The sequence below is a fragment of the Cetorhinus maximus genome, chromosome 4 (genome assembly GCF_964194155.1).
Source record: "Cetorhinus maximus chromosome 4, sCetMax3.hap1.1, whole genome shotgun sequence".
Lineage (NCBI taxonomy): Eukaryota > Metazoa > Chordata > Chondrichthyes > Lamniformes > Cetorhinidae > Cetorhinus > Cetorhinus maximus.
The window spans coordinates 4,855,534-4,875,194 of NC_135882.1; the positions used below are offsets into that span (position 1 = coordinate 4,855,534).

The window sequence follows — 19,661 nt, forward strand, 5'->3', positions numbered from 1 at the left end:
GCATCAGTCTTCACAGCAGAAGACACTAATAGCATTCCAAGAATACTAAATAATCAAGGGGCAAAATGCAGGGTGTGGTGGGGGGTGGGGGGAAAGAAATAAATACAATAACTGTCATTAGAGAAAAATTACTAGGGAAACTAATGCTGGACCTGATGGATTGCATCCTAGGATATTAAAGGAAGTTGCTACAGAGGGAGTGGATACACTGGTAGTAATCTTCCAAGAATCCTTTGATTCTGGAAAAGTTCCAGAGGATTGGAGAACTGCCAATGTAACGCCCTTATTCAAAAAGGGAGACAGACAAAAAATAGGTAACTATAGGCCAGTTAGCTTAACATCCGTCATTGGGAAAATGTTAGCGTCTATTATAAAGGATGTAATAGTGGAGCATTTAGAATTACATAATCTAATCAAGCAGAGTCAGCATGGCTTCATGGAGGGGAAATCGTGCCTGACAAATTTATTAGAATTCTTTGAGGAGGTAAAAGCAGGATAGATAAAAGGGAACTAGAAGATGTAATATATTTGGATTTCCAAAAGGTGTTTGATAAGGTACTGCATGTTAGGCTACTTAATAAGATGAGGGCCCATGGTGCTGGGGGTAGTATATTAGCATGGATAGAGGATTGGCTAAACAATAGAAGACAGAGAGTTGGGTAAGCGGGGCATTTTCAGCATGGCAAGCTGTAACTAGTGGAGTGCCACAGGGATCGGTGCTGGGGCCACAATTATTTACAAGATATGTTAATGACTCAGATAAGGGAAGTGAATGTACTATCGCCAAGTTTGCAGATGACACAAAAATAGGTGTGAAGGCAAGTGTTGAGGATGACACAAAGTGTCCACAGAGGGATATAGACAGGTTAAGTGATTGGGCAAAAGCTTGGCTGATGGAATATAATGTGGGAAAATGTGAGGTTATGCGCTTTTTCAGGAAGAATAGTGGAGCTGAATATTATTTAAATGGAGAAAGGCTGCAGAAAGCTGCAGCACAGAGGGATTTGGGGGTCCTTGTATGTTACCTTTTTGGGGTTCATACACAAGTTCAACCGGTAATAGAGAAGGCAAATGGAATGTTGGCCTTTCTTTCAAAGGGAATGGAGTATAAAAATAGGGAAATCTTGCTAAAATTAAACGAGGCACTCGTCAGACCACACCTAGAATGTTGTGAACAGTTTTGGTCCCCTGATCAAAGGGAAGATATACTGGCATTGGAGCCATCTAGAGAAGGTTCACTAGGCTGATCCCGGGTATGGAGGGATTTTCTTATGAGGTAGTGCAATTGAGTAGGTTGGGCCTATACTCATTGGAGTTTAGAAGAATGAGAGGCAACCATATTGAAACATAAAAGATTCTTAGGGGCCTTGACAGGTTAGATGCTGAGAGATTGTTTCCCCTTGTGGGAGAGTCTAGGACCAGAGGGCATAATCTCAGAGTAAGAGGTCACCCATTTATGACAGAGATGAGGAGGTATTTCTTCTCTCAGAGGGTAGTGAATCTGTGGAATACTTTACCACAGCAGGCTGTAGAGGCTGGGTAGTTAAGTATATTCAAGGCTGAGATAGACAGATTTTTAATCAGTAAGGGAATCAAGGATTATGGGGAAAAGGCAGGAAAGTGGAATTGAGGATCATCAGATCAGCCATGATCTCATTGAATGGCGGAACAGACTCGATGGGCCGAATGACCTACTTCTGCTCCTATGTCTTATGGTCTTATCTACAAGATGAACTGCAACAGCTCGCCAAGGCTCCTTCAACAGCACCTTCCAAACCCGCGACCTCTACCACCGAGAAGGGCAAGGGCAGCAGATGCACGGGAACGCCACCGCTTGCAAGTTCTCCTCCAAGTCACACACCATCCTGACTTGGAAATATATCACCGTTCCTTCAATGTCATTGGTGCAAAATCCTGGAACTCCCTTCCTAATAGCACTGTGGGTGTACCCACACCACAGGGACTACAGTGGCTCAAGAAGGCAGCTCACCACCACCTTCTCAAGGGCAATTAGGGATAGGCAACGAATGCTGGCCTTGCCTGCGACACCCATATCCCATGAAAAAATAAATGAAAAAGAAATCCTGCTAAGCAGACAAATCATCGATTAGCTGGGTTACCACTACATCCAAATGGTACACACTACAATAAAACCAGTGGTTAGAATATTCACAGGGAGAATTTAACCTGGAAGTACAGAGACTAAGAAAAAAGTAAAATACTGCAGGTGCTGGAAATCTGAAATAAAAACAGAAAATGCTGGAAATACTCAGAAGGTCTGGCAGCATCTGTGGAGAGAGAAACAGAATTAACATTCAGATGAAGAAGAGTCACGCGGACTCGAAACGTTAACTCAGTTTCTCTCTCCCCAGATGCTGCCAGAGCTGCTGAGTTTTTCCGGCATTTTCTGTTTTTATTATAGTACATTGAAACTGTTACTATATCTAAGCAGTCAGTAAGTCAACAGGTTATACACAGTAAAGCATCTTCCCTATGATATAAATGCACATGAATGCTCCAGTATCAGCTTTTTCATAACTTTTCACATATTCTGTTTCAGCATGGAGTTAATATTTCATGACAGGATACTGTAATGGTTCTTTGATAGTGCAGGTGGTATTACCTGTACTCTCACCAAACATGGTTAGCCATTTCAGCTGGCATAACTTGACAGATTCAGAGGTAAATCCATTGAAATAGTTACAGGCAGTTAGGATTGGGTTGACTTTAGGATGGAAGTGTTTACTACCCACGTATAAAAATTCTACAAGTTTACAGACACATGCTCGCCAGGTTCAGTCTTTCGGTGCCTAGCTCATGACTTATGGGTGGATTTATGAAATCAGTAAGAAATTAATTTGCACACGGATGCTTGAGAAGGTCGTCTCTGGTAATTTGCAATGGTTTAATATAGATCAAAAGCTGTAAGCATCAATCATGAGGGCACAGTACATGCATGAGTGACTAATAGCTATTTGCCTTTCACTGAAATAACCCAAGAGGACAGCAACTGACACTAAGGAAAGGTTTCCTCTCAAAAAAGAATGTTAAAAGATGCTTTTGGAAATTGTTCAAGAAACACTCTGAACACCATTCAAAGAAAAGAAAAGAAAATAAATGATAAGAAAACACCACTGCAGGCTGAATCGCTGTAAAATGAACTCAAATCTGAGTTTTTTAGGCTTTTGAAATGTGTATAAATTTTAAAGGCATCGTGTCCTGAACTCCAGTGGTCACAAAGAACAGATCACCATCTAGGCTTTTTCTGGGCTCCTGCACAATAATTCAGCCTCATGAATAGTTATAAGGCCAGGCATTGTGACAGTAGTTGCTGCAAGTTCCCTTGAGAAGAAATTGCTGTTCAATACCAGGAAACTCAGTTACCCAGCATATCGTTCAATCATGGAGACTTACAACACAGGAGGCCATTCAGCCCATTGCGCCTGTGCTGGCTCTTTATAAAGGTAGTCATGCTTACTCCTGCACCCTTGCATTTTTTCGTAGCCCTGTAAGTTCCTCATCCATAAGCACTTCCAAATCCCTTTAAAAATTATTTACGGAATCAGCTTCCACCACCTTTACAAGTTGAGCGTTCCAGATCCCAGCAACTCCTTCTGTGAAAACATTTCTCCTCATCTCCCCTCCAGATTTTTTGCCAATGATTTTGAAATCTATGCTTGCTGCTATTGGCCCACGCACCAGAGTGAATTGTTTTTACCTATCAAAACCTAGCATCTTGAAAATCTGTCAGATTGCCTTCTCTGTTCCAAGGAGAACAGTCGTAACCTTTCCTAGGCAGCTGAAGGCACAGCCACCAATGGTGGAGTGATTAAAATCGGGGATGCAGAAGAAGCCAGAATCAAATGAAAAGAGATATCTCAGAGCTTTGTGGGACTGGAGGAGGTTACAGAGATATGGAGGGGCAAGACCACAGAGAAGTTTGAAAACAAGAATAAGAATTTTAAAAATCAAGATGTTGCTTGGCTGTAAATCAATGTAGGTCAGCGAGTACAGGGGTGATGGGTGAACGGCATTTTGTGCGAGTTAGTATATGAGGTCATCCAGAACTTTAAAATAATATTATACAAAATATATATACTTTGCTTCTTTACTACAACCATTCCCACTCCTTTTGCCTTTTGCTCCATGACATCTTTGTCACTTAATCTCCCCCACCTTTTAACCTATCCCTGACCTCTTCTCTTCCACCTGACCCTCCCCTCTTTTTCAACAGCATTAAAGCACATCGCAATTCTACCTTTCTTCAGTTTGGAAGAAGAATCACATTGGACTCGAAACGTTAACTCTTGTTTCTCTCTCCACAGATGCAGCCAGACCTGCTGAGTTTTCCCAGCACTTTCTGTTTTTATTTCAGATCTCCAGCATTGGCAATGTTTTGCTTTTATTCATCCAGAACTCTGCTGCCCATGTTTAAGGAGGTGGGAGGCTGACCAGGAGTGTATTGGTGTAGTCAAGCCTGGGGTTAACAAAAGGCATGAATGAAGGTCTCAGCAGCAGATGCGCTGAGGCAGAGGTGGAGTTGGGCAATGTTAAGGAGGTGTAAATAGGCGGTCTTAGTGATGGCGTGAATATATGGCCAGAAGCTCATTGTGGGGTCAAAGATGACACCAAGGCTGTGAACAGTCTGGTTCAGCTTCAGATAGTTGTCAGGGAGAGGGATGGGCTTGGTGGCTGGGGAAAAGAGTTTTCATCAGGAGCTGCAGACAATGGCTTCATTATTCCCAGTATTCCCAACAACACTGTACTAGACCGTGGCTTAGACTTAACTGTCAGACATATTAATAGAACAATAAAAGTATAAGTGAGCAGTAATAATACTAAGGTTTGACCAACTGCCAGAGCAAAAAAAAACAAATCGTCATAACTGCAGTGCTAAAGAGTAGTGTATTTGTGTCAGTTCCTGATTGTTTCACTGCCTACACAAGTTATCTAGTCTGACAGTCTCCTGACATTTTGGTGACCAAACAAATCTAAAAAGCTGCCAGTCAAACATATTTGAACAAATCAAACAGGATGACTTGTATTTGAATGGAATAGTTAGACCTGAAAATAAATTCGGACATTTTTAATTTATTTATTTTGCTCCAAGTGGGAGATGGAACTTTTCCCATTTCAGTCACTTTGCAGCAAATGACAGATAGCACAGCCTCACTCTGCCTAAACCACAGGCCTCAGTCCTAATCTCTGGTGAGCACCCTACAGCACCAGTGTAAGGCTATGAGGCTGTTCTATAACCTCTTATAAACTACAACAAAATTAAGGAAGCCAATGTCAAACTAAATGTGAAGGCATTATTATATCTGAGTCAGCCACATTAACAACATAGCTACAAAAGCAGGGCAGAGATTTGCCACTGGAATGAACGGTTGCCACCTGCCCCTTCATAACCTCTCCATAATCTGCAAAACTCAAAACAGGAGCCTAATGGATTAATCACCACTCACCTATATGGAATAACCTGCAACAGAAAAGCTCAAGAAACTCAACACCATGAAGGACAGAGCAGTCTGCCTGACTGGCGACCTTGTCACTGAACTCAATACTTAACTCCTCCATCATCGACGTACTGCAACTGCAGTTTGTACTATCTACAGGATGCACTGCAGCAACTGACTAAGCTTACTTTGACAGCATCTCCCTCCCCTGTGATCTCTATCGCCAGGAATGACAAAAGCAGCAATGCTGTGGGAGCAACGTGACATCAAGGTTAATCTCCAAGCCACACAGATTTTGTCTTGGACAAATATTGCCCATTCCTTCACCATTGTCAATATTCTGGAATTCCCTATCTAGCAGCATTGTGGCAGTACCATCACCATAAGAACATGAATATCTGTCTCAGGGCAACTAGAGATGGGCAGTAAAAGTGCCAGTGTCGTCCATGACCCAAGAAGCAGCTGACAGGCTAAAGAATGAAGCCTACAAGATGAGCATTTCAATCACACAATACGTATCTGCATATGACAGTGAGAAACTTGACATGATAGAATTTATCCCTACATATTAGCTTAATCAGCAATGAGAGAAGAGGCCTATAACCTCTGAGAAATAGTATCTCTTAAAAAGTTGCTTTAATAAGCAAAACTCAGACCTTTCAACTGGAGAAATAGTTTATTATGGTTAAGGTTCAGATAAGCATGCATTACACAAGGCATAGCCAAATTTGGTAAGGATTCAGGAGCTGCTTTGAGCCCCAAAGGCCTTGTATATATTTACATACAGATGCTTGAGGTGGAATGTTGGCATCCACTCAGATCAGCAAAAACAAATTTTAATAACAGTAAGCCTAGATTTATATCACAACTTAATCTGGAAATTAGAAATGGCCATGTTATTATGGATTGATTGCCTTTTTTAATTTCTTAAAATACATCTTTTAAGTGTAAGATGGAGGCCTTTTCAGCTCCAGGTGGCAAACAGATTGTGGGCCAAAACACATTAATATGTTTAAAGTGAAATTAAGCTGCCAATCTCAGCCATTCTGCTGGTCAGAATCTGGGAATGAACAAGCAGTAGAATAATTGGGAACACTGGAAATGGAATTTGGACAGTGGGAAGGTGAGCGTAGGCGTGTGCCCATATTTTAAATCCTATTGAGGGTATATAGCAGCCAAATTCACACTGGGACAGTAGAAATTTACAACAGAGAGAAGGCAGCCATTTGGGTTTGTGTGTGTGCCAGTTCTTTAATTGAGCAACCCAAAACTAATACCACTGTACTCTTCCCCATAGCCCTATATCACCACTGGTTTCAAATATTTAGGCAGTTTTCCCTGAATAGATTGTAAAAAGATTGGCAATTAATGACACTTTGACTACTGGAAAACCTGTTTATTTTCTCAGGTTTCTTGGAAAATAAATCAGGAATCTTTCATGATTTAAAAATATACCACAAAGAGGCAAATTTGTGTAGATTACGATTAAAGATATTTTTGTTCACAAAGTTACACTTGTCAAAATTTCAAAACTTGCAATATTCCGAGTGATGAATTGAAGGAACTCCAACTTACAACTACATTAAAAAATCCCATGGCTGAATCAAAAGAGGCACAAGTTCTTTCATCATTACAACTGTGCCAACATTGAGATGTACTGTATATTATTGTAGCGTAATCGGGCTACTCCAAGGTGCTATAATACCAGACATATACTACAGCAATTCTTCTCCACTACAAAACTGTCCAACATTCCTGTGAGAAAGAAGTCAAGACAAATAATCAATGGTAAATGGTGCATAACCGGGTTCAAGCTCAGGAGTACTAGAATCTTTTCTTTTTAAAGAGAGTTCCAGCCTGGGATAGTTGAAGTGTCTGTTGCTGACTGTAAACCACAGAGAAGTCAGTTGGCACTGCAGTCTTTTCGTATGGATTTCAGTAAAGATAATGTTAGCCAGCTGAAACAGCTGCACGCTGCCCACTTGAACAGTGATTTCAGATTTTGGCCTTGCAAAGAAGGATTTCACAACAGTCCATATCCTCCCAAATACTGACTCCTGAAGCCCATTCCTACCAGCCTCCCACTTGCACTCTGTGACTCGCTGAATTGATTTCAAGGTCTTATCCTCACCTTCAAATCCCTCTTAGTGCCTCATCCCACTCCATCTGGGAGATGCAGTTGCACATGTGAAGCTCATTGGGTCAAAAATTTGGTGGAAAATATAGTTAAGCCTAGTTATTGGTTGCAATTGTGCACTGAGTAAATGATGAATGACAAGAGAAATTGAGGTGATACTTAAAATATGGGGTGGGACTTCAGATTCACCACAGAAACCGAAAACCTAATGAGGAAACAGACTATTGATTACTTCTGTGTCACAGAATGGTCCATTTGCAACTAATTAAATTGAACAGCACTTCAATGGCAGATCGACATGACCAAATTGAATTGTTTTGCCACAAATAGCCCGTAATGGCAAGGGGGTAAATCCACACAGATTTTAAAAATAGCTCAAGAAATCTCGAAATTGGAGAACCCTTGTTCCATTTTCAGGATCATTTAAAAAAAAGACAACCAATCAAGATTACTCGTACACAGCTAATTATAGTCAAATTACTTAGAAAGGAAAACAAATCAGAATGATGAGCCCACAGTACAGAGATTCAAATGGGATACGCACTGAATTTGAAATACATTTATTAAAAAGTATTTGTCCGAAAAACATAAACCATCTCTTGCTGTCGAACTAGATGAGTTGAGATTTGGACCTGACAATTCCTCCATTATAAACCTCTGCAACACTGCTCACCTTGGCTCGAAATTTAGTCTTTTCTCTTTACAACATTCCTACACCTTTAAACTCAATGACTCAAATGACCTCTTCACTGACCTGCCACCCTCATGACTTTCAAATTGTCCATAACCGAGATTCCTTTTCTCCCCCTTGATAAATTTGAAAGTCTTGAATTTGATTAAAAAAATGTCCATGGGTTTATTTCAATAATGATGATGTCCTGATTGCTGTAGGTACTCTGAAAGACATCTTTACGGTGACGCCGAGTTTCATTTTCTGAGATGTACATAAGAATTAAGCTGTCATATAACATTACCTTCAGGAATTGCGCTGTTACGTAATGTTATCACACAGCGTGACCTCCACGTACATTTCCAATGAAATGATGCCCATCTGTAGATTTCAGCACAAATAATTATTGTGGCTATAGTGGGAAAAAAAAATGCAGACACAAACTTTTCTATTTTTTTCTCCTGGAGCTCAGCATTCCTAGTTGAGCGCGCCCACTCCCAAATGACTACGAACGGTGCTCTTTAACTAACTAAGCATCTAGTAATATACTACAGGAAAAGTCTGAGGATACAGTACATTTAAATAACCAAAGTTAACACTCTTTTTATACTATGCTTCAGGTTGCTATAGAACCCCAGGTTATATTTTTGAATACTACAAGTAGCTATTAAGATTTACGTCTTGACTTGTCACATATTGTCTTTGGGTAGATTGTGACAAGAAGAATTTATTCAGCAAGAATGTGGGTACTTCTGCTCAGGGCAAAGACCAACAACTTTTCAGTGGCTCCATGTCCATTTAACATTAGGGAAAAATGTTAATGTTAAATCCACAGTAAGCTTGTTTCACTCAATATCTGATACGTATGCAGAATTGGACGATTGTGCAAGACAAGGCAAACACATGAAGCAATTTTGCCTTTGAAGATTATCAAGCATTAAACATTCAATGTTCCCACGTCTGAAATACCATTTATTAATCCAAATTTTAAAAAAAATTCACAGGAAGTTTTTTTCTAAAGTACTGCTTCCACCATGGCAGGTACTGATGGATGAATGTCTCCTGGCTATGTGCAACACATAATTCATGTCATTTACTCTCATTAGTTATGGTGAGGTGCACAACATCAATCATGCGCACGCTGGAGGCTTGACAGTAAGTGTCAATGAGAAGAAAGCATTACCTAAAATGTTACGCCTGAAAAAATGCAAAAATGGCTTGGCATTACAAAAATACATTTTTGGCGAGACTACTTCTCTTAAAATCATTATCCTTTGCCTTCTGTTTGTCTGTAAACTTGGCCTGCTGAGCAAATTAGAGGAGTTTCTGGGGGGAAAAAAAAGCTTGAGAGCTTATGGCAGAAAACTCCACTTTCCTACTTCCTCCAATACTCCCATATCCCTTGATTCCCTTAGTGCCCAAAAATCTACTGATCTCAGGCTTGAATATAATCCACAACTGAGTATCCACAGCCTTCTGGGGGTAGGGAATTCCAAAGATTCACAATCCTGAGTGAAGAAATTTATCTTCATCTTAGTCCTAAATGGACATTGACCCTTTATCTTGAGACTGTGTCCCCAAGTTCTGGGCTCTGCAGCCAGGGGAATTAACCTCTTAGCATCGTACATTCCATGCAACAAAGCTTCTCTGGGTGAGATGCCCCAATCCCAGACACCACAAAGGCTGCTCTGAAATCTGCCTGGAAAAGGTACCCAAAAATAACTGGAGTGACTTCCCCTCTGCCCCCTTACAGAGAAAACGCATAACTTCTGCTCTGGACCTCGCGCCAGCACAACTAAGACTGATAGTATGGAACATGGAGGATCACTGCTCTGCAACTAGGTTTGCAGGCAATGCACTGAGACTCCCGGCTGTGTCACTATTCTGCTCTTGCACAGATATCTTTATAGCTACCACTTGCAGCTCCTCCCCCCAACCCCCTTCTTGATCCCCAGCAGTGCTTTCTTTTACTCTTTTGTCCCACCGCTTGTTCCTGGCCCACCAAGTCCAAAAGGCTTTCATCCCCACTGAGAACTGTTTTCAGCACGTTTGTCCAAGCCTGCACATCCCCCCACAAAAGGGAATTAATGCCTTTAAGTTGCCCCTTCCTTTTGCCCTGGCAACAAGCATAAGAGTAAGGACTAAGTACAACTTTGCCATAATAAACATTGAGGTGAAACATCTGTGACACATATGGAATTTGGGAAGATAATATTACAGGCTGAAGTAGAAACTCAAGATGTTACCAGACCACCCAGTGAAAGCACCTTTTATTTCTCCACCCTGGGTACTTTGCCCCATTAATCACTAAGCCAAGCCATTACTGCTCCTCTGTATTCCTTCTCTCATTCAACTGTCCCAAGCTCGAGTTCCCCATGGATAAGCATATTGTAATACTCTTGTGCACCTCAACTTTCTTCAAAGGGCTCTCTGAGGCTCCTGCCTCTACCTTCTTAAGAGCAGTAACCCCCAACTTCCCTATTCTCCCCAAACTTTCCACCCTAGGCATCCGGGGGAGAAGTCTTGCCAACCTCCCTCCCACTCACTCCATCGATTGCTGCCCCCAATTCTGTCAGGGGATGAATAATCACCAACTCTCCCCATTTCCAATCAGAACACGTGTTCACAAGTTAACAAAGTCATTGTCAGTCACAATGAACAACTGACATCAGGCCTTTGAGTGAAATTTTGCTTGTGGGTGGTAATGCCTTTCTCCACACTGAAACCTTACACCCTGAGTATATTACTCACCATCTATTCTGCCCAAGCTCCTCTGTGTTCCTTCTCTCATTCAACTGTCCCAAGTTCGAGTTCCCCATGGAGGCTGGCCCTCATCACCATATCACATCTTGGTCTCTCCCTCTTCTCCTCTGGAGTGTTCTCATCATTAAACAGCTCACCTATTTCACCTCTCTCAATGCCCTTTAAAATCCTATCCTCCACAGCCCTGCCTATCCTCATCAAGAATTTCTCCCCAATTTATCCTCCCCCATTACCTGCCTTAGTAATTAAAACCTGTATCTCAATTCACCTTGCCGTCTCTACCTTAATTTCATTGTTCTTCTTAAACTCTGGCCCTTACATAAATTCCCTTATCCATATTTACAACCTCTCATCGGCCTTGCCATCTCACATGCATTTCAACTCACATGGTCTTGATTATAGACAAGGCCATCTCCAGCCACTTCTTTGTATCACCACCCACATGCCACTGCCCACTTTCTTCTGTATCAGTCCTCGAAACAAACTATAACCTAACTCATTTACAATTGCACTTTCAAGTTGCTGACAGCTTAGGTTTGGCCCTGATGCATTCCGACAACAGCCATTTCAGAGCAAACAGCTTTCCTGATTAGGTTAATTGAATGTCATTTCCTTTCAACAACTTAAAATATAAACAGATTAAGGACTCTTTGTTTCATCAGAGAGTTTCTATAACCATCCTGAGTGTAACAACACACTGACTGAATGAATGATGATCCTTTGCTGCCAAGGCTAAGTTCTGGAATTCGCTCCTTAAATTTCTCTACCTCTCTCTCCTCTTCTAAGACGCTCTTTCAAACCTACCTCTTTGAACAAGCTTTTGGTTATTTGTGCTAATACTTCCTTATGTGGCTCAGTGTCAAATTCTTCTCTGATAGCACTCCTGTGAGATGCCTTGGAACGTTTTACTACATTAAAGAAGCTATATAAATGCAAGTTATTGTTACATGTTAACTTCTCATTTGAATGTACTTTTTCTTTAAAGAGAGCCTATTTTAAGTCAGAAAATGTGGCACATGAAGGAAACCTGCAGGATACAGACAAAGACACTCCCTATTCTACGTCTTCCATAGACGCTGTGAAACTGCCATTTAGAGAGCAGGTGGATAACCTGTTTCCAAACTGCCATTACCACTGGCACCCATTTGTAATACTGAAGCATATTGTGGCCTATTCAAGATGTTTGGTTAATGTATGAAAAGCTTTGAGAGTAACTAATAATACGAGAGAAAGATCAAAGGCCGTTACTCTGCACAGGACACATTTTAAAAGTCCGTATAATTAAGTTTTTTGAGTTGTCGCTGTTTAAGCAGTGCAGAATGGTAAAACTGAAAACCACGTTTATGGTGTTCTATTGATGTTGCTGCAAAGTCTTTGCGCTTTTCTGAGAACTGAGAAAAAACTGTGAAGGTCACCATGCATTTCAATTTACCCAAAATCTGCTTACAATACTGCAGCACCTTTACACCTACTCAAAATTTCTACTTAACATTGTTACTTAACATTGAGTTATCGACGAAGGCAATGCTTGCAAATTCAAACGGTCTGTCTCTGTTTGTAACAACTTGATTAACGTCTGTCAACAAGTTTCAGTTAATTAAGCAAGATATGGCCACAATAAATGAAATATGATGCCAGTTATTAACTTTTGTTGACAGCCTTGGCTCAGTTGGCAATACTCTTGTGCCTGATTCAGAAAATTGTGGGTTTAGGTCCCAATCCAGATACTTGAGCACATAGCCTCGGCTCACAAATCAGTGCAGTACGGAGAGAGTACTGCACTGTCAGAAGTATCATCTTTTAGATAAGAAATTAAACTGAGGCCTGTCAGCCTTCCCAGGCGAATGCTGAAAATCCCACAGCGCCACTTGAAGCGGAGGAGTTCTCCCAGTATTCTGGCAAATATCTATCCCTCATCAAGCAGCTAAGATGGATAATCTGATCGTTTAGTTTATTGCTGTTCGTGGCATTGCCTCTTTCTGAGAAGCTCTTCCTAGCTGCTCACTTCAATACTTGGGAAAAGGTATGACTGATGAAAGGGCTTTCCGTGTGGGAACCAATTACAGACCCTGTTACTCTGTAAACTATTATATTCCACACCCCCACCCCTGAAAACCTAGATGATGGGAACAAGACCCATTGTGCTAAGGCACACCCATATTTTCAAAAGATTAGGAGGGGTGAGAAAAGTTGAGATTTAGCGATTAAGTGATAACAAGGAGGGGTTTTAAGAGGTTTAAGTTTACAGATTGTAAACTGAGGGAAATCAGGAGTTGGACTATTTTGAGATCCTGAAAATGAAAAGGGTAGAGTGTGATGAGTCTTAAATGAAAATACAGAACAACTCCAATGCATAGGTTTGAGGTTGTGTAAACACAGGTTGCTGATACATGGAAACATTAATTTTATCATGTCCATGTTGTGAGAGTAATGTAATTGAGAGAACATTTTCCCTGGATTGTTAGGTTTTCACGATAAATAGCTTCTACAATATTTTTTTTAAAATTCTAAATGGAAGCCAGAGGGACGTGCACTGATATTCCCTCCTGGTCATGTCAAGTGGATGTCTCTGCAAATCACTGCTTATCAGCTGACAGCTGCAGTGCTGTATTTCATAGGGAGAGACATTTGAAAAATAATGCAACTGTCAAAACCTTTTCTGGAAACACAGAATCTTTGTTCAAATTGAAACAAAATTCTGAGCAGAAATGTTTTACCACATCAATCATATTGAATGGCACTGTTGAGAGTCTTTAATAAATGGAACCCCATAGTCCTTCAGTCTCAGTAATTGCGACCATGTGCTGACAAATGTAAGTTCTCTCGATTAGACTCAAATATGCATGAAACATACCCGTGGGACTTGAGAGCTAATCAGGTTACTGACACCACAAAGTGTTCTCCCAACACAGGAGTGCAAACCAGGGCTAGTTATTTCATAAAACAAAATATTAGGACAGCTCATATTGAGAGGGTTGAAGAGAATCGTGTCTGTTTACGACCATCAGATGCCTATAGAAGCTGCATTTGCACTATCTACTGACAGCACATCAGCATTGCTCAAACATTCCTTTACTTAATTAAAAAAAAATACATAACTTGAGGCAACCTGAGACTTGATACCTGTTACATATTTGACCTGTGAGGTCACACATCAGTTCTAAAGTTCGAATAAGTTCCTGTACATTGCCAAAACAGTTAACCATTTGTTATCAGTTAACACTGAACTTCAACTTTTTTTTAAAAAAAGGCTTTGGCTACTATTTAAAATACTTTGTGCCAAAAGAAGTATTCTGCTTCCGAGCAGCAGTTGATGTTCTAACACTTATTTGCCTCATAGGGAAAAACAACAATGGGAATTTTAAATTATAGCCTATTGAACAAAATGACATTTTCTCAGAGCAATCGAGTGACAAGGGAGTTACTAAAAATACAAAAATAACTAAAAAGAGGAAACTTTAATAGTTAGCTTTAGGAAAAATCTCATCCTTTGAACTTGAAAATTTCAAGGGCTATCATCTGAATAATCACTGCATTTAATACAATTCTTAAAAATACCAGTACTGAGGAGCATTCCTCAAATCCAGCAAACTTGAAGTGACCAGTTGAACATCCTCAGGTCTAGTGAGATGTGCTTAGGCACAGCATGACTTAAGATGGGCCAAACTTTACAATAACTAATTAAGAACAAAGTTACATTTTTTTTTTTACAGCCGTTTATCACATCCTCAAGAAATTACAATGTGCTTGACAAACAGATCAAGTGTTTGGAAACTTTTGGAAGCTGGGTCTGGAATTTGGATAAATATTATATACAAGGACCCAGACTTTCCTGCCAGTGGTGAACGAATGCCGCCGGTCATTCACTACTCTCACGCTTGCCCACAGAGTTTTTGTGGGATTTTGCACGGGTACTCGCTGTGCTTAGGCAACCATTTCGGTGCAGGGCCTGCTCCAGAGGATCTAAGGCCTGTGTGAACAGGGCAAGCAACTGCATCTCCCTAATCAATCAGACTGAAGAATTGCTATTGAGCAGAGCAGAGTTTGAACCAGGATGTGCAAGTTTGAATATTTAATTCAATATCAACTCGTATACAAAAAACAAAGAGAGGGAAATAGAGATGGGATGAAGAGAGGGAGAAAAAAAGGTGAGACAGAGACAAAAGGTAAAACAAAACTTTTAAAATGTCCAACAATAATTAAAACCTGTAGGAATGAGACTTCACAAACATGCAGAAGTTAGTTTTCAGGGTCAGAGAGGTTGTTCAACAATAATTAAGACTTAACACACCATTAAAAACATTACTTGAATGGATGAGCCCTAAATGAGTAACTAGTTCCTTGTATTTCAATGCCGAGTCTTACGGTGAGATACAGGTGTAGTAAAGCCTTTGGGGGTGTAAGGTAACAACTTCCTGATTTCTACATTTAACTGAACATGTGTGGATGCAGGAAATTGCTGTCCAGCTGACATTTTAATAACGGTGAGCACTATTAGACTCAACATTATTCTTACAGCAAAAATCGGCCATTGGTCTTCTCATAACTTGTTGAATATATCCTTGACAAAAACGAAATGCAGGACCAGTGTATGTTTTGCATCAAGTTCATGACAACAGTGCTGAAGTTTGGAGACTGCCTGTACCATGCACTTTTTCAAACTTCCTTTGCAGCTTATCTATTCAGGGTTTTGAACTGAAATATTGAAACCAGCTGCAACACCACCAAAGGAAACCTTTCAAAAGAATTAACACTATCTGTGATCGTATATCCCTTAGTTAGGTTAAATTAAATGTTATTAAGCTTAGAGAAAGACTTCAATCTCTATAGCACCTTTCACAACCTCAGGATTTCCTACGGCATTCTATTGCCAGTGAGGTACTTTTTTTGTAATGTAGAAAATGTGACAGACAATTTGTGCAAAGCAAGCTCCCATAAACAGCAATCTGATAAGGAACAAGGTAACCTGTTTATCTGATGTTGACTGAAGAATAAATATTGGCCAGGACACCAGGGAGGAAACCTCTGCTCTTCTTTGAAATAGTGCCAGGGGATCTTTTACATCCGCCCAAGAGGGCTGATAGGGCCTTGGTTTAATATCTCATCTGAAACAGGACACCTTGAGCAGTACAGTACTCCCTCAGTATTACATTAGGAGTGTCAGCCTAAATCTTTGTGCTCAAGTCCTGGAGAGGGACTTGAACCCACAACCTTCTGGCTCAGGGATGAGCGTGCCACTCACTGAGCGATGGTTGACAGTAACAAGTTTGAAGTTGGAGATGTGTACAAAGTCAGTATGTGTGCTGATTGCCAATGCTGAAATTAAATTTCTGTGGTCTCATTGAGAAGACAGGTTTACTTTGCATGTTCACAGCCAGTGGGGGGAATGAAGTACCACTATGGCCAGATATCACCTGCAAAGGGATTGCAACAGTAGTTTACACTCAGAGCTTGACTGATCCCTATGCCATTGCTGAAATTACTTCTCAACCCTGCCACAAATGTCCAACCCCTCCTCAGCTAACTGCTGGAAGGAAAAGGTTGTTACTTCTTCCTTTAGCACTCTGCCTTTCTCCTAAGTGATCTTTGCATTGCAGCTGTGAACGCATGAAAAACATAAATCACAGGTTGGGCCCCCAAACGGCTGTTGCCCCAAACAGATCACAGCACAAACAAAATCTCCTTCCAAACACTCTGCCTTTAAGCAACTCAATATATCAAAAGGAAGCTCAAAACGACGATGATAAATACTATTATTGAAACAATGGCAACAGAACTTGTATACTGTATGAATAAATAAACAGACATTGAAACAATGGCTCTCATGAGTTATGCCATCCCACAGCGTTCATTGGTTTATTTACTCTGACCTACAAATGAATTATCCTTCTATACAACTTATCAATCGGGCATGTGATATGTCATATCAAAAAGTAGTTTAAAATAGGGGATGGTATTGTTGGGGGTAGGAGTGTAGGGGGACTTTGAACAACAAATTCCCATTTGTGGAAAATAGCGTAATGGGGGGTATTATTTTCTTAAATTGAGTTGACACGTACAGAGTGTCTGTTGATATGTTTAATTATAATGCTGTGTTTCTTATAAAGGCTTTGCATCTGGAAAATAGCCATGTTGATTCAGCACTTTCACAGTACAGCAAAATTTTCTCCAACAGGCACGATGTGCTGGCAAAATCCCCACCCATCCCCAAAAGCACCTGGTTCCAGGTTCTCATTTAAGCCCCTAACCTAACGTGATGAAATATTAACGCACCAGCTTTCCGTGTTGCCATGTACAACCAAGCTAGTGTGCATTTTATCAGCCAGATGTGTGTGCCTCGAGAAAAACTGCACTGGGGCTGGCATTTTTACAACAGTTGTTTTGCTAAGATTAGAGACTGAAGTGGACTCAATGGGAACAGGAATCACAAACTGGTGTTTTCATTCAGCTCAAAACTGCACAGTCAAGGAAGAAATCACAATCCATATGGTTACTCTTGAAAAATCCCAGGAGCTGCTCTGCTCTCTTCATGCAGTGCCAAACCACTTGCTCATGCCACCTTGCCATCACACTCATTGCACAGATTCAAGAGGAGAACTAATAACCAATTGGTCATTTAGGGTTTGATGAACTGAGCGCTGCTTGGTGGTAACAATGAACTGGAGCTTTGTATTTCCTCATGGGGAGAATAGAAGAAACTCTGAAATGTTCCAAATTAAAAATATGTGTTCCAAGAAATTAACCTGAAATCACGGAATTAGTAAATACCTTGCATGCAGAAGGAAGGTTTTTTTTTCATATCCACCTAGGTAAAGAATGGGAGAAGAATAGCAACAACTTGCATTTGTGTAGCACCGTTGTAACATAGTGAGGCATCCTAAGGCACTTCACAGGACTAGTCAGACAAAATTTGACATTGAGCCAAACAAGGTGACATTAGGAGCAATGACTAAAAGCTTGGTTAAAGAAGTAGATTTTAAGAACCATTTTAAAGGCGGGGAAAGAGGTAGAGAGATGGAGAGTTCAGCAGAGCTTAGGGCCTTGGCAGCTGAGGACATGGCTTCCTATGGTGGAGTGATTAAAAATACTGGATACGCAAGAGGCCAGGACTGGAGGAAGATAGAGTTCTTCGAGACTTGTGGAGGAGGCTACGGAGATTGAGAGGGATGAGGCCATGGAAGGATTTGAAAACTTGAATGATAAAGGTATAATCTTAAAACGTCAGGAATGCAACAAACTTCCAAACTGTAATCATGCTACCATCTAGTGGCAACATTTAAATATTACACCCAGTTCAATTTAGGATTTGACTTACTACATCTCTGGAGTGATCACATTTTATAAAACAAGTGCAATCCTCGTTCTACAGTACAGCTTTTTATCAAGATCTCAACTGGAGAGAGTTTTTTGTTTCAGGTTTGAATTTGACGTCTTTGATATCATGGAGCAAAGACCATGAGACATAAGAGCAGAAAGTAGGCCATTCGGCCCATCGCGTCTGCTCCACCATTCAATGAGATCATGGCTGATCTGATAATCCTCAACTCCACTTTTCTGCCTTTTCCCTATAACCCTCGATTCCCTTACTGATTAAAAATCTGTCTATCTCCGCCTTGAATATACTTAACTACCCAGCCTCTACAGCCCTCTGTGGTAAAGAATTCCACATATTCACTGCTCTCTGAGAGAAGAAATTCCTCCTCATCTCTGTTTTAAATGGGCGACCCCTTACTCTGAGATTATGCCCTCTGGTCCTAGACTCTCCCACAAGGGGAAACAACCTCTCAGCATCTACCCTGTCAAGCCCCCTAAGAATCTTATATGTTTCAATAAGGTCGCCTCTCATTCTTCTAAACTCCAATGAGTACAGGCCCAACCTACTCAACCTCTCCTCATAAGAAAATCCCTCCATACCTGGAATCAACCTAGTGAACCTTCTCTGGACTGCCTCCAATGCCAGTATATCTTCCCTTAGATAAGAGGACCAAAACTGTACACACTATTCTAGGTGTGGTCTAACTAGTGCCTTGTATAGTTTTAGCAAGACTTCCCTATTTTTATACTCCATTCCCTTTGAAATAAAGGCCAACATTCCATTTGCCTTCCCTATTACCTGTTGAACTTGTATGTTAGCTTTTTGGGATTCACGCACGAAGACCCCAAATCCCTCTGTGCTGCAGCTTTCTGCAGTCTTTATCCATTTAAATAATATTCAGCTCCTCTATTCTTCCTGCCAAAGTGCATAACCTCACAATTTTCCCACATTATATTCCATCAGCCAAGATTTTGCCCACTCAAATAACCTGTCTATATCCCTCTGTAGACTTGTGTCATCCTCACTGCTTACCTTACCACTTATTTTTGTGTCATCCGCAAACTTGGCGATAGTACATTCACTTCCCTCATCCAAGTCATTAATATATATTGTAAATAATTGAGGCCCCAGCACTGATCCCTGTGGCACTCCACCAGTTACAGGTTTCCATCCCAAAAATGCCCACCTTATCCCAACTTCTATTAGTTAGTCAATCTTCTATCCATGCTAATATACTACCCCCAACACCATGGACTCTTATCTTATTAAGTAGCCTATGTGCAGTACCTTATCGAATGCCTTTTGGAAATCCAAACATTA

The 19,661-nt window shown here is 40.7% G+C and overlaps 1 protein-coding gene across 2 annotated transcripts in view; it reads right to left on the reverse strand.

The window, feature by feature from the left end:
- Positions 1-19,661, reverse strand: part of mrpl13 (mitochondrial ribosomal protein L13) — a 94,133-nt gene that overhangs the window by 68,598 nt on the left and 5,874 nt on the right. The gene's annotated exons all lie outside the window — the stretch shown is intronic.